Source organism: Chenopodium album, chromosome 1 (assembly GCF_948465745.1).
Source record: "Chenopodium album chromosome 1, dcCheAlbu1.1, whole genome shotgun sequence".
Lineage (NCBI taxonomy): Eukaryota > Viridiplantae > Streptophyta > Magnoliopsida > Caryophyllales > Amaranthaceae > Chenopodium > Chenopodium album.
Window position 1 is genome coordinate 27,915,301 of NC_137834.1, and position 15,002 is coordinate 27,930,302.

A 15,002-nucleotide genomic window follows, 5' to 3' on the forward strand; every position below is an offset into this window, starting at 1 on the left:
AGAAGAAGGAGTGTCGTTCTTCTTGTTTTTCCAAGTGCTATTATTATTGTTGCTACCAGCAGTCTTCATCAGTTCATCCTCGATATTGATCCCAATATCTTATACAACTTCAAAGGTACTCAGAGGCAGAAACTTCAAGTGTTGCTTGTACTTATGAATCAGATTGGCAATGAACAAGCAAACCATCTCTTTTTCTTTGGGGGGATCCACCAAGAGCGCGACTGTTTCCCTCCACCTGCTTAAGTAAGTGGTGAAGCCTTCATTCTCTTTCTGTTTGAGAATGGAGAGTTCACGTTCAGAAGTCTTGGCCTGAATGTTACACTTGTAGCGATTCATAAAGCTTTCAGCAACATCCTCCCAGGTCGCGACATGTTTGGATTCCAAATAGTAGAACCACTGTTGACAGACATGCTCCAAGGAAAGAGGGAACACTGTAGGGAAGAGTGTCACATCTACTCCCTTAAGAGCCATGGTTGCAGAAAAAGCCTTCAAAGGGAAAAGCGGATTATCAGTAGACTTGAATTTGGGAATGTCAGCAGTGGAAAACTTCTCAGGAAGCTTGTCCCTTATGGACGAAGAGGTGACAGGTTGTTCCACATAAGTGAATTCTTCATAAATCTTACTCATCTGTTCCTTAATCTTGTCCATTGCAGCGGTAGTGACATTGTTTTGATTGTCTTGCTCTACCGTGTTGACTCTAGTGGTGAGTGTTTGCATCATGTTAGACAACATTTCAATTGTCTTGTTGATGTTCTCGATGTCTTCCTTAGTAGCCATTGGTTGAAAGTAGACTGGAGATGGATCTTGTGGAGATGATTGTGGTGGTTTCCTTGTACGCCTCTTTGGTATAAGAGGTTGTTGAGGTATTGACTCGAACCGTAACAATCTACCCCTGCTTCTTGACCAAGTGTTGTGACACCGAAACAAACACACCTTTAATGACCAAACTTAATCTTAACCCATCTGGATAAAAAAAAAAAGTTGAATTTTAAAAATCTATAATTTTGAAATTCTATTTGTTTATTATTATTTTTTTTTTAAATATCGGAGGATACTGTCCGACTTACTCGACTTACTCCAAAAAAAAACGACACAAAAAAAAGACTACCCTAAAATACGGTCAAAAAGTGGTGCACGACTAAAGAAAAAAGTGTGTGAACACGATATGTGAGTGATTAAGTGAGGTTATGGACGCGTGTTTTGACCGTACAGCTAGACATGACACCAAACTGGACATATAAACTACATACGTACGCACAAAAACCGAAAAAGGACTAACGGGACATTTCCTGGGCACCGTGTCACGGTGCTAACTGTCGTGACACGGTGCAGTCTATCGTCAGACGGTAGAAAGCCCCGTGTCATGGCACTGTTCACCGTGGCGCGGCAGAACATGTCGTGACACGGTGTGCAGTTCCAGGTCTATTTTGTGATTTTTCCAAATTTTAATCGATTTTAGGTCCGTACTAATTACTATGTGGAAATAATAACCCTCGGTCATGGGTTAAAAAAAAGAGTAAACACATGAAGGTTAGCACCAAACAACCATGTAGCATTTAGGCACGATGATGTAAAAAAAAGTTCGCAACCTAGAGTCAAGATCTATGTTCAACTATTGGTCAAGTTGTGGGTGTCAAAAGGGTACCATGGTTAAGAGTTTGGACGCGTTAGCAAGGCATCCTCCCTTGAGGGTGTATGCCAACGGGCGGCTCCGCGAGTTCGTGATGAAATCGAACTCGACTCCATGGTTTGGGTGGATTTAATAACTCGGATGAACCCTTATTGCCATGAGCGTTTTTGGGTAGATAGAGCTTAAATCCCCCGGGGCTAAGACGTATGTAGAACACACACGTTTTTTCAGAAAAATCGAAGGAAGTTGACTGTGAGAAGAGAAAATAAGCCACCAGACTGATTTTAGGACTGCCGTGACACGGCAAAAATTCCCGTGACACGGCAGATCCTGCCGTGGCACGGCAGTCAAAAAATCTGACTGGTGCCCAATTTTCCTTCGTACGCAATCAAGTTATTCAATTTCTCCTACGGGACAGACCTAAATGCGACGTTAAAACGTCTATGCATATGCAAATTCAAGTCTCATCCACTCATCTTAATTTGAAATAAGAAGGGTAAGATAGTGTTTAGGCTAGAGCATAGAAGAGAGAAAAAACTAGAGAATTAATTGATGCCCCGTACATCAGAAATGAGGGGGTATTTATAGAAAAAAATGTGTTGAGGGAACACACGGAACCCTAAAATGATAAAAACCCTAAAAAAGTATCCCACGACACGGAAAAATATACCGTGACATGGGAAGTCCCACCGTCTGACGGGAAACATTCCCGTGACACGGTTTAATTTTTGAGTGACGCGGGAAATTTTTAGTAAACGGGGAAGAAAACGCGTTAAGGGTTTACGCGGAAAGGACACGGAAATTCCCGTGTCACAGCAAGTTTCCCGTGTCACGGGAAATCCCACCGTCAGACGGGAAAGATTCCCGTGACACGGTGGATTCCTGCCGTGGCGCAGGAATTTTCAGTCCGCTTTTCCGTCTAAATACATTTTTAACCCTAATTTCGTTCAGCATTTTAAGTGCCGATTGATAATTTCGGGCTTTTTTCTGATTTATTGTTATCTGGGCTAAAATAAGAAAATAAGCAAATAAAATAAATAAAAGGTTTGGGCCAAAAATAAATAATAAAACAATAAAATAAAAAAAAGGTTTGGGCTAAAATTAAATAATAAGTTTGGGCTGAAATTAAAACTATGCTTTTACCAAACATCAAGACTAATCCATGGACTGTTCAAAAATACGAATTTAATTAAATACAATTTTTTAAGCACTCTCGAGATTAAATACTGAACCCGACCAATAGCGGCGGTGAAAGGTTGTTCATCATTGGGTTGGGTTTTGGGGAGCCATTTTTAGGTGTCTACAGTAACCGATTTGATGTTGCTTCTATTATTTTGACGACCTCCTGCCAAGAGAATGTCATCCCGCTTGAAAACCGCTACGCTTGTAACTGCTTCCAATATTGAAGATTGCTTCGCTTGAAACGATCCTCTTCCGCTTTGATAATATTCCACGTCTAAGGGAATACTATCGAAGATTGCTTCGCTTGAAACAATCCTCTCCCTCTATGTGACCATCTTCCACGTCTAAGGGAACATGATCGAAGATAACTTCGCTTGAAATCACCTTCAGTTGTTTGTGACAACTCTCCACAATCTAGGGAACGCCATCTTGCTGTTTTGATGTTCACTCGTCTCTGAAGAAAGAGCTACTTTTTTTCGGATATGTTCACGCGCCTCTGAACAAAGAGCTTCTTTTTTTTTGGATATGTCCACGCGTCACTGTACAATAGAGCTTCTTTATATTTTTTTAATATGAACTTCTGAATGATGTGTCCACGCATCTCTGAACAAAGAGCTTGATAATAGGATGCCCACGCTTCTCTGAACAAAAGATCTTTGATGATATGTCCACTCGTCTCTGAACAAAAGAGCTTTGATGATATGCCCACGCGTCTCTAGAGCAAAAGAGCTTGATGGAAATGTTCACGCGTCTATGATCCAAAGAGCTTGAAAATAGGATGCCCACGCGTCTTTGAGCAAAAGAGCTTTGAAAGAAATGTCCACGCGTCTCTGAACAAAAGAGCTTCGATGATAATATTCCGAAGAAAAATTTCCGAAGACCAACGCTTGCCGATCTCTAAAGCTCGCTTGAACTTTGCTTCCGTTATGCTAGTACGCCGGCGGTTTGCTGCTTATGAACCATTATGTCCGTGTCTCTCTGTTGAGCCAAGGCTTAGGCTCTTTAAGCTAAGTGAGACGATCTTTCGTCAGGTCGATCACTCAGACTGTAATCAAACCGACTACTTAATCATGTGAAATTGCTTATAGGGGCTAACTGGCGTACCAAGGAACCCGAAATTGCTGAAAGAGGTTGAAATAACTGCTCTGAGTGGCTTCAATCTCTGTCGTTGCTGAAATATCTCTGGCGCCAAGAATTGGCTCTGTTGCCAGACGTTAGGATCTAGCGCCAGGCGCTAAAACCTGCTGCCAGACGCTAGATGTTGTCATCTGGCGCTGGAGTAGGGCCTTCCCTATTCTGCTGCACCTATATTTATTTTTTACTATAGAACTTTTCTAATCTCTTTAACTATCTTAGGATTGACCTAAGGTTTAATGTCGCTTGACTCATTGACTTGACACGACTCAAGGTATAAACTTGACTCGCTGTGATTGACTCGAAGTTGACTCGACTCGAGGTGAAATGACACGTGTGACTCATGACCCGTGTGTGCATAATGTTGACTCAATGTGACTCAAAAATGCAAAAAAAAACAAAAATTTTCCGTCATTTTTGTGGAGGGTACCGACTTTCTCCCGAAAAAGAAAGACGCGAAAAAGAATCGAAGTTTTCGAATGCATGTTGAATGAGCTTAGTCAAATGTTGTTTGATACTATCTCTCAAGGTGCAAGGATTAATCCATCCTATGCTATCTCAATGGTTGACTCAATAATGAAAGTATTTGGGTAGCTTAGGCACGGAGGCTAAGCACTTCATACTTCGATGTGCAATGATGGTTATGATTGATGAGTGATTTTGATATGACAAGGCATGCTTCAGTGTTATGTTAAGATTTCATGACAAAGGGTTCCTAAGGGAAGTATATTTGGTTATGTATCTGTGATGTGTGTGATAGTGACACTAAAGTTAGGCCGCAAGGGCTAAGTGTGAGGAAAGATATTATTTTAGAAGAGTCAAATGATGGTGACTCTTAGGCTAGGTAAGCTAATGATGTAAGGATCAAGCCCCCAAGTCTAGCTCTAAGTAGATAGGGATGAGCATAGGGTATCCCTTGATATGACCATGATGTGTGAATGCATTTTTATTACGGCCGCACCTCGATGTGAGGTTGCCTACGTATCCGTTAGGAATCAAGCCAAACGTAGCTCTAGCCGAACCTCGTACAAGTGTGTGTATACCTCAAAAAGGTCTTTTTAAGGGTTGTAACGTGGTTAGGCTAAAGGTTTGAAGAAGAAGGGGATAAAGGCTCAAGACCCTAGATAAGCCCCCAAGGTGTGCAACCTTGCTTTTGAATATTTGTATTTTTATGCTTGAGGTTTTCTACTCTTTTTTAGCTCTTTCTTTTGATGTAGCATTTATTTCATTTTTATAAGTGTGGGCAATCCCGATCATGCGGTCTATCACTCACTTGGCATTCATGTTTTTCAGGCACGGTACCGAGCACTCGATAAGAGACGTAATCTGAGACGTGTTCATATCAAAGACATGTTCATATCAAAGACATTGGAACACTTGCTATTTTGTACACTTTTTTTTATTTTTTTTTTGCTTATTTTTTTTATTTTGATCTTTTGAAATCACTCAAGCTTTTGAGATTGCATAAGTTACACACCATCCCATCTCAAGGTTAGGTAGATGTGGGTTGAAAAAAGAAAGGTCTATCGTTAGACGAGGCTCAAAGTGGTTTATGAAGAAAGGATTGTAAATTTGAAGGGTGAAAGCAATATGATGTGGCTACAAGAGGTGCCTCAAATCATTGGTATACCTTGTGCTTAATTCGACAATGATTTTTTTTTTTTATTATAATGAAACTATTATATGAAAGAAAATAAATGCTCATTTTATTAAAAAGGGGAAAAGAAAGAATCTACAAAATTAATCTAAGGGAAAAGAAAGATGCCTATGCTAGACTTATTGGGGAAAGGGTAAATAAAGAAAAAGAAAAAAAAGATGTCATGAAATCTCGTCATTGAAGCTCGCCTCTGTTGTTTGCTTTATCATCACTCGCTCTTCTTGTTAACTGGAAGTATGGGAAGCTTGTTATTATCAATCAAATGTTGGATAGCCTCCTTTAGCTTCCAACAGCTCTCAGTAGCATGACCCCTACCTTGATGGTACTTGCAACGTACATTTGGATTCCAACTAGGCAACCTCTTCTCAAGCGAGGGATCTTGAAGAGGTCCAATAGGAGTAATAAGTCCCTTGGCATGGAGTCGATTGAAAGCGTCATCGTAGCTAATTCCAATAGGGGTAAAATCTCTTTTCGGTTGCTTTCTAAATCCTCAATTATCCATGGCTAGGATCTCATTAAGGTCGAAAATACCAACACTGTTACTAGAGTCGGAAGAAGAAGGATAGTCGTTCTTCTTCCCTTTACAGCCACTATTACTATCGTTACTAATCTTAGCCTTCTTGTCGCGCGAAGGAACATGAAGGAGATTTGAATTAATGAAGTCTTGAATACAATCCTTGAGGGCGAGACACTTTTCAGTAGTGTGACCGCGACCTTTATGGTATCGACAATAGGAATTTGGATCCCAATTGGAAAAACGTTTTTCAGGTGGAAGGTCTTGACTGGGACCAATGGAGTGAATATGACCTTGATCATGAAGACAATCAAAAGCTTAATTGTAAGTTATTCCTATTGGTGTGTATTCTTCAATGGTCCGTTTTGCCCGTGGCTTAGGAGCATTGAGTTCTTCATTAAACCTTTGGCAAGGATTTTGTTCGATGACCATCACCCAATTTGCTAGTCCTTCTACCACGTTCAAGAGCATGGCAACGACATCTTGCAATCTTCGAACGTCCTCTGTTAGACTTGACGAGTCTTCCCTGGTATTATCTAAGAAAAGACTTTCATCCTCCCCAAACATGGCCACTTCATCGAGAGAGGTTATATAAGCTGTCTCGATCATGGGCTCTCCTACAGGTGTGATAAGAAGTGATGGATCGAAGGATTCTTGATCTTCATCGATGGCTAGAATTTCGGAAGTTCCATTGTTATTAATCAGATCTTGAATAGCTTCTTTAAGTTTCCAACACTCCTCAGTGTCGTGACCCTTTCCTTGGTGATATTTGCAGTGCTAATTAGGATCCCACTTAGGTGGCATGGCTTCTGGAACCGGATCTTTGATAGGCCCTATGGGCATGACTAGTCCTTTGTGGTGTAGCTTCTCGAAAGCTATTTCATAACTCATACCAAGTGGAGTGAACACCCTTTTTAACCTTTGGATTCGTGATTTAGAGGCGTTCGTGGCATGTACTTCATTAATGGGAGAGGAAGAAGAAGGATGGTCGTTCTTCTTTCCTCTCAAACTATTATCTTTCAGAAGGTCATCTTCAATGTCAATGCCTATATTATAGACAGCCTTGAAAGTATTCAAATTGTGTTGGTACTTTAAGTGCCTTGAATACTTCCCTTGGAGATTCTTGATAAACATCCTCACAGATTCTTTTTCGATGGGAGCCTTGGCCATATTAGCGGAAGTTTCCCTCCATTTGTTGAAGAAAGAAGTGAACCCTTCGTTTTCTTTTTGTTTTAACATCTCAAGTTGTCTATGGTCTGTTTGGTCTTGAATGTTACATTTATATCTATCTATGAAAGCGTTTGTTATCAACTCCTAAGAAGAGGTTTTCTCTTTGTCAAGGGAAAAGAACCATTGTTGACAAACGGTCTCGAGAGATAGTGGGAACAGAGAGGGGAAAACCTTCTTATCGATACCCTTAATGCTCATTATAGTTTCAAAAGCTCTTAGATGAAAGTAAGGGTTATCTGTTGCCTTGAATTTAGGGATGTCAGTGGCGTTGAACTTATGCGGAAGAAGTTCCTTGTCCAGCGAGACCCCTTGTGAACTAATGCCCTGAAATTTATAGTCACTAGATAGCTTGCTTAAACTTTCTTGCATAAGGTTCATTTGTTGTTGCTTCACAGGGTCATCAATTTTGAGGGTTAAAGCCTTTAACACCTCAGTCACATCATTCAATTGATTCCTAAGTTCATTGACCTCTTCTTGACTTGCCATTATCTTTTTAGCCTTCCTCTTTTGACGAATTGATTTATCAAAAAGTGAGACTTGAATAAAGAGGTTGTGCTTGATTAATCGCCCTTCTCTCTCGACCAAGTACTGTGGAAAAGGAATTTAGGGATATTCATTGTTAATTATTTGACTCAAACTTTATTCAACATGCAATGGATGGAGGAAGTGAAGAAATATTGGAATAGAATGTGAAGAAAAATGATGTAGATGGAGGGATATGAAGAATTAGGAATAGAATGTACCCCCAACTCAAACGACGGAAAAAACCGACTCATGCATGAACCTAAGACATGGTCATGGTGATATGTACTCAAAGTGCGTGCTAAGACTAGTGAGTGTAGGTGACATGTTGAGACTCGTGTTATGACAATGGGACTTAGTGCCTAGACTCAATTAATGACTTAACAAAGTGCTATTAACAGCGAAATTTAATCGAATTAATTAGCAAACTGTTTAATTAGACACTAGGTGATGACTAGAGCAATAAACTGAACTGTCGTCAAAACGACAGGACTGGCGTCGCACTGTGTAGTGTAGCGCCAGACGACAGAGTTGTCGCTAGGCGCCACACTCCACAGAGTGGCGCTACAGTTCAGACTTTGGCGCCATTGCTGGAGCTTCAATCTGGAACTGTTTTCGGAGTTATTAATCAACAGGGGTATGCCTAAAGTCGTATTAGGTCAATTCTGATTAAAAAATTAGACTTTATTTACTCAAATTAATCAATTAATTAATTAATTAGGCAAAGTTCTTTTAATTCATTAATTTATTTAATCTCAACACAAGTCAAACAAACGGTTAAAAGAAACATAAAATATATGCACAACATATAATGCACAATTAGTCAAGTAGGCACAATATGGTGCAATGAGTTTGCAACCTAACCATGGCTCTAGCTCTCTAAATTTCGGGATATGGTTTAGTCAATAGTGGGTCCATGGTTAATTGTCTGGATGCACCGCGTGGAAGCCTAACCGTGAAGGGTTGGCGCGAGTGGATGGGACATCGCGAGTTTTAGAAAAACTCGCTTCCATGGTTTGGTGAATTCAACATTCTCGGATGTACCCTCTGTTGCTCAGAGCGTTCAATCAGGTAGATGGAGCATGAATTCCCAGAGGGTTATGTCCATATGTAGAACACATATGGGTTTCAGAAAAGTGAGAAAAATTCAATTAGGAAGTAGTATCGAGCAAACAATGCGAAAAACTGGTCAAAATTAGAACGTATATTTCTGGCTCGGTATTGGAAGAATTTGGCGCCAGCAAACAGAGGTTGGCGCCAAGATTTAGCTGTAGCGCCTGGAGACAAAGCTGTCGTCTGGCGCTACAGTTAAATGTCTGGCGCCAGCTTCTGTTTGCTGACGCTAATTCCTACATGCCTCAGCAGCTTTCTGTGCTCGATAAAATTTTCCAGTTTCGCGCAGTGTTATTTCGGTCCTAGTTGTGAAAGATATTTCTCAAATTTCCTACGTGTAAAATCCTATGTTTTTAACTCATTACGGATGGTCTTTCCAATGAGATCTTTTTTATGCATATGACAATAATGTTAATTAAAATTACGCACATGAAATACTTAGAACGTTTCGAGTCTCATCCACTCATTCTAAATCATTGCCGAAACAAATTCAGGAATTAAAATAGAAATCCTCCCTAGTGGAGTCGCCAAAAACTGTAGGGAATATTTCAAGCGTTAACCCCTAGCTTGAACCCCACTGTGATCATACACTAAAGTACGGTGGCGTCCAAAGGGAAAGAAGATAGAGCAAAAGAGTCGCCAACAAGTTTTTTAGGAACTTGTAAACCGTTCACGAGGTGAAGGTTACACCCTTTAACGATCCAAGAGATCGTCAACTCTATAAGGTCTTGAACCAAATAGGGTTCGGGGATGAAGGTACAAATACAACCTAAAAGAGATTGAACCTGCCCTAATAATAGGCCTCTACTTTATTCTGATCGTATTCATGTGCGCTTTTTTACTAACATGCCATCAATAGGATTAACCCTAAACCTGTTTATCTATGTTGGTTGAATATTAATGCACAAATAAACTATTATTGGCGATCACTTGAATTATAATCACATTAACCCTAACAAGATTATTAATTATCTTATTAAGCGTGATTACAAGTACCAAATTCCCTTTAAACATGCATAAAAGGCGTGATCAAGCAATAAATAATCATCAAGCAACATAATAATAATCATCATAATAATTATAATCATAACAATAATAATCATGATATTCATGTTAAAGCATAATAATGATAGCAAGATCCTAGGCATGATACTAACAAGATTAGTAACAAACCCTAGCATGTCACTAAACAATAAAGATCAAATATTTAACCCTAACATGATACTAACATGAATATTAGGAAAGAAAATAGGAAGCATCGCAGGAATCACAATTGTCATATTTGATATTAAAGTTACCCTAAACATGATACTAGGAAGATCAAAACGCCCTAACATGACACTATGAATCATAATAACAACCTAAGCATGATTTCTATATCATAATATCAATAAATCAATTAAAATCACTTACTTGGATGCCTCGTACTTCTTTCTAATAACAAAATACACACGTTAGTAACTTCAAGGAAAATAATAATCAAAGAATTAAATTAAATAATTGAAATAAAGATTTGGGACCAAACCCTCAGAAATTAAAACCTTTCACGTCTAGAGCGAAGACAACTTCGAACAATGCTAGGTATGTCTAGTGCTAATATATGAGGAATTGTGTTTGTAAAAGGGTAGTTTAGAAAAGAGAGAGAGAATCAAGAAATTCTTGATGAGAGTTGGTGAAAATGAGAGAGAATTGATGAGAATTGATTAATGGAAATTGATGATCGAAAACGGAGTTTTTACGACGTTATTTATAAAGAAAATCAGCCAAAAAGATAAAATATCAAAAATAGAGTTCTGGCGCAAAAAAAAAACCGAGTTGGCGCCAAACGCTGACCTTAGCGCCAGACGCTAAGGTTGGCGCCAGGCGCCAATCATAGCGTCAGGCGCTACAGCTGGCGTTTGGCGCTGACTCAAAAATCCACACGTTTTCTTAAAATCAGATAAAAATTGCCGTACAAGAGGATTAAATCGTATTTCCCTCAAAAAATGTTCTTTGATTCTAATTAAAACTCTAAAAAGTCAACAAAAGTCAATTTATCAATGCTAATTGAATTAGGAATGAAAAGAACCTTCTAGAAGAATCTAGAAGACTAAAACCATTCCTAATTGCATTAGGAATGATAAATCTATATTAGGCTCTCCCCTAGATCATTGGGCCGCATATAAGGCTCAAACCGGGCCTAGTTAAGTAATTTGGCCATAACTTCCTCGATATTCATCGAAATTGAGCTTATAATATATCGTTGGAAAGCTCTTGTCAAGCCCCATCCAACTACACTACTATTGGACCCATATCATGGACCAACCAAACTGGATTGGCTGTTTTCTTAAAATAAGTTTTCAAAAACAGAGAGAAGAGAAAAGAAATTAAAACTATCCGCAACACTAGACTTTCCACACTTTCACCTCATTCGATTATGATTCGACGTGAAAGGTACTCATCACTGGGTTTGGTTTTGGGGAGACACAAATGGGTGTCTACACTAGCCAATTATTTAAAACTGACCTAAACTGAGCCGATAATAATTCTAACCCGTTAAAAACTGACCCGCTACAAACCAAAAACTGATAAACCGGACCGCAAAGCCGATTTACACCCTTATTAGTATCCTATCTTACAAAAAAAATATCCTAAATCAAAAGACCTTACGTAACACTATTTGTATCAATGATATGTTTTAAAATTTAGCATGTAGATAAAAAATTTATAATGAAATTTAATAAACAACCCGGACACAAAATTAGTTTGTCATATAATGCTAAGGGTCTTCCTTTTTCATCTTAAGTTAATTATAAAAAAAATTGATTATTAACTTCACATAAGTGCAAACAAAATAACTTTAAATTATTTTTCTCAAACAATTTCATACAAAAGCACACCTAAAGCAATTTTAGAATTTATAAGTTCAAATAAAAAAGTTGATACAATTGTCACAATTGACAGCTTTTATACCAACAATTTGACGAAGGGATTTTAAGTTATACTCCCTTGGTTATGAATTACCCACAACAATTACTAATAAAAATGGCTGGTACACATTACTTGCAACAAACTTTTTTCTTTCCTTTTTTAGTAACTTTTTAAAAGTGAAATGACGACTTTACCCTTACTTTTATTTTTTATGTTTGTTTAACATGTTATAATTACACTTACTTAACACTTAATCTAATTAGTAACTTTAACCATTCCCACCAAAAATTGAACCCCTCCATCCTTATTTCATCAAAGATCACTCATCTCCTCAACTACCTCATTGAATGAATTGCATTCAATTCCCCTTGAATATGCTGCCGAATATAAACTTCTTCTGGAGATTTCTCTAGAAATTCTACATAAACCCTTAAACCTACTTCTGTTTTTCCTCTTCTCTCTCCTCTTCATACTTTCTTCCCCCTCTCATTTTCTCTGTGAAACCCTAAATTCAATTTCTTACTCTCTTCCACACACCATGATTTCATCCCAGATCCAAATGAGTCCCTTCAATGCACTGAGAAGGAGAATGACCCTCTGTTCACATGCTACAGGGCGCAACAAGGAACTAGAATGATGAAACTAGTTCGTCGGTGCACTGCTTCGTTCTCGAGGTTCACCAATGGCAAAATTGAGGCTAAACTTGCTGCGTACAGTTCCAGTGACGATGAAGAGGAGGGTTTGAGGGGAGATACATCGGAAAAGGAGGCTATTCATCCTACACTGGGTCCAAATCTTTCGAATGATGGTGCCTTGGTTAATGTCGGTGTCGTGGTTAAAAGAGGACCCAACTGAAGTTGTTGTTAAGAAGAAAAACCATTCTGGGGAGTTAGATCTGGTAGAGCAAGGTGGGTATGAGGCAGCTGGTGTAGTGGCGGAGGTTCTTGACTCCTTTCGTGCTTACCTGGCCTCTATGAGGGACAAATACCCTCATGACTTCCCTCCCTCTAATTGTTCTTGCAGCGTAGCTATTGCTAAACCTTACTTGTTTATTGTGATAAAATTATACTTTTATTAGGTGAAATTGATTTTGATTTGGTTATCATGTTGAGTGCAGTGTCCTTGATTCTGGTATCGCATGCTAAATCTGAGTTCCTTCATTTGTTGCTTGGTTGCTTATGCTGATTGTTATTGCTGGTTGTACTTGTTATGATGTTGAATATGTTGTATAGTCTTTTAGTAGCCCGGTGAAATGTGGTTGATGGTTACTGATGGTTGTTGGTATATTATGCTGATTGATTTTAGAGTTTGGTTTTTTTTTATGGATGATGGTGGATGTTGTTGGTTTTTTTTTCTTTTCTTTATGCTTGTTGATTGTGTTTATTGTTTGAGACCCTAGTTCATGTTTTATGTATATGAGTCCTAACTGTTTCCTTGTTTAGTTAGGGGAATGTTGTAGTACATGGATGATGAGCGTAATTCTTTCATTATGGTCCATTAAATACTATGGTTGAGTGTGCTATTTTCTAGATTATTTGAGTCCCAAATGTTGTTTTATGTTGTTGGTGCATTGAGTCCCTCTCCATTCATGAATCAAAGTGTAATGTATATCCAGATGATAAAGGGACTCATCTGACAGTAGTCCCTTAACAAAGGATGGCTCCAACACATTCATAGAGATGTTGTTGTTAAGGTTCCTTGTTGAGGGAATATGCTATGGTTAACACAATCCCATCTGATGGATATTGGTACCTTAGTCAATGCAATAATAGAACAAGCATATGTGCACTTGTATTTTTGCATTTTCAAATTATTGAGACTTTACATAAGTCCTACTTCATTTACACTATACTGTCATGACTACCATACTAATATTCCTAGCCTATTTACCAATATACACATAACTAATACAAAAACAAACAAAATACAAGTTTAACTGTTACTGGTTATGTGTGGCAGTTCATGAGTTAGTCTAGAGGTTGTTGGTTGCATCTTCATAAACAAAAACTTGTGTTTGGCATCTTCATCTTCAAAAACTTGCATCCAATTCAAAAGGTCGTTGTTTGCATCACTACTTCATCAGTCTAAATCCACTTCCATCTCTTGTGTTTTTTATTGCATTTCTGTTGTTAGAATGAAAATGGTGTTGAGGTAGTTCATAGTCTGAGTTATGAGCTCCCTGCTTACTTCCAGTATTTCTTCCATATTCATTTTCCTGTCTTGTCTTGCCTTTGACATGTGTGGTGGATTGAAGTTATTTCCACCCTCTTTTCCCAATATTTTTATCATGCATGATTGGAGAATGATCCAGGAATACTTGTTGAGTGTTGGATCAAATACCTCAAATGCCTCTACCACTTTTTCCAAAAGTTCATCCAAATATTTTTGGAATGACTGTTATTGGATTGACTGTATAACCCTAAAGTGACCAAGATCCAAAACAAGGTCAGGAATTGGGCACGTTGGGATACAAATTGGATGTTAAATCCATTTGCTTGAGTGACTGCCAAAAAAATTCCTCATCTATTGGAATTTGATGAGGCCTTGCATTGTCCCATTGTATGATTATTTTTTTTAACAACTTTGATGGTCACTCTATATGCATAGTTGGAATGATTTTGTGTAACAGCATGCCCCTTGTAGCTTCTTTGTTGACACTCTGAATTGCTTTTGTTTTCAATGTACTTGCTCTATTTTTGCTAGTCTTCTTGGCCCTCTCATATTTGACAAAAGGAAAGAGACCATACTTTTTTGAGTGAATCAGAGTCCCTTGTTGATCATATTAAGGCTTGCCAATCATTCCCATAAACATTGCCTTCAACTTGAACCTTTTTTTTAATTGTTGTGCTCTGTATGGGGTTTCTTCATTTGGTGCTAGGTAAAAGGTCCTTGTTTCCAGGTTTAAATAGAACCACTTCTCATCAATGTGGATGAAATGTTGCATATCCACAAAAGTAGGGTCACCCTCTTTAGGAAGAGGGTTAACATGATTAAGCACCCGTTTCAACCTTGCCACTTTGTGATTGTCACTTAATGTAGTGTGATAAGTTTCTATGACTGCCCTGAGTATCCCCTTTTTCTTTAACCTATGTATGTTGACATGTGAAACA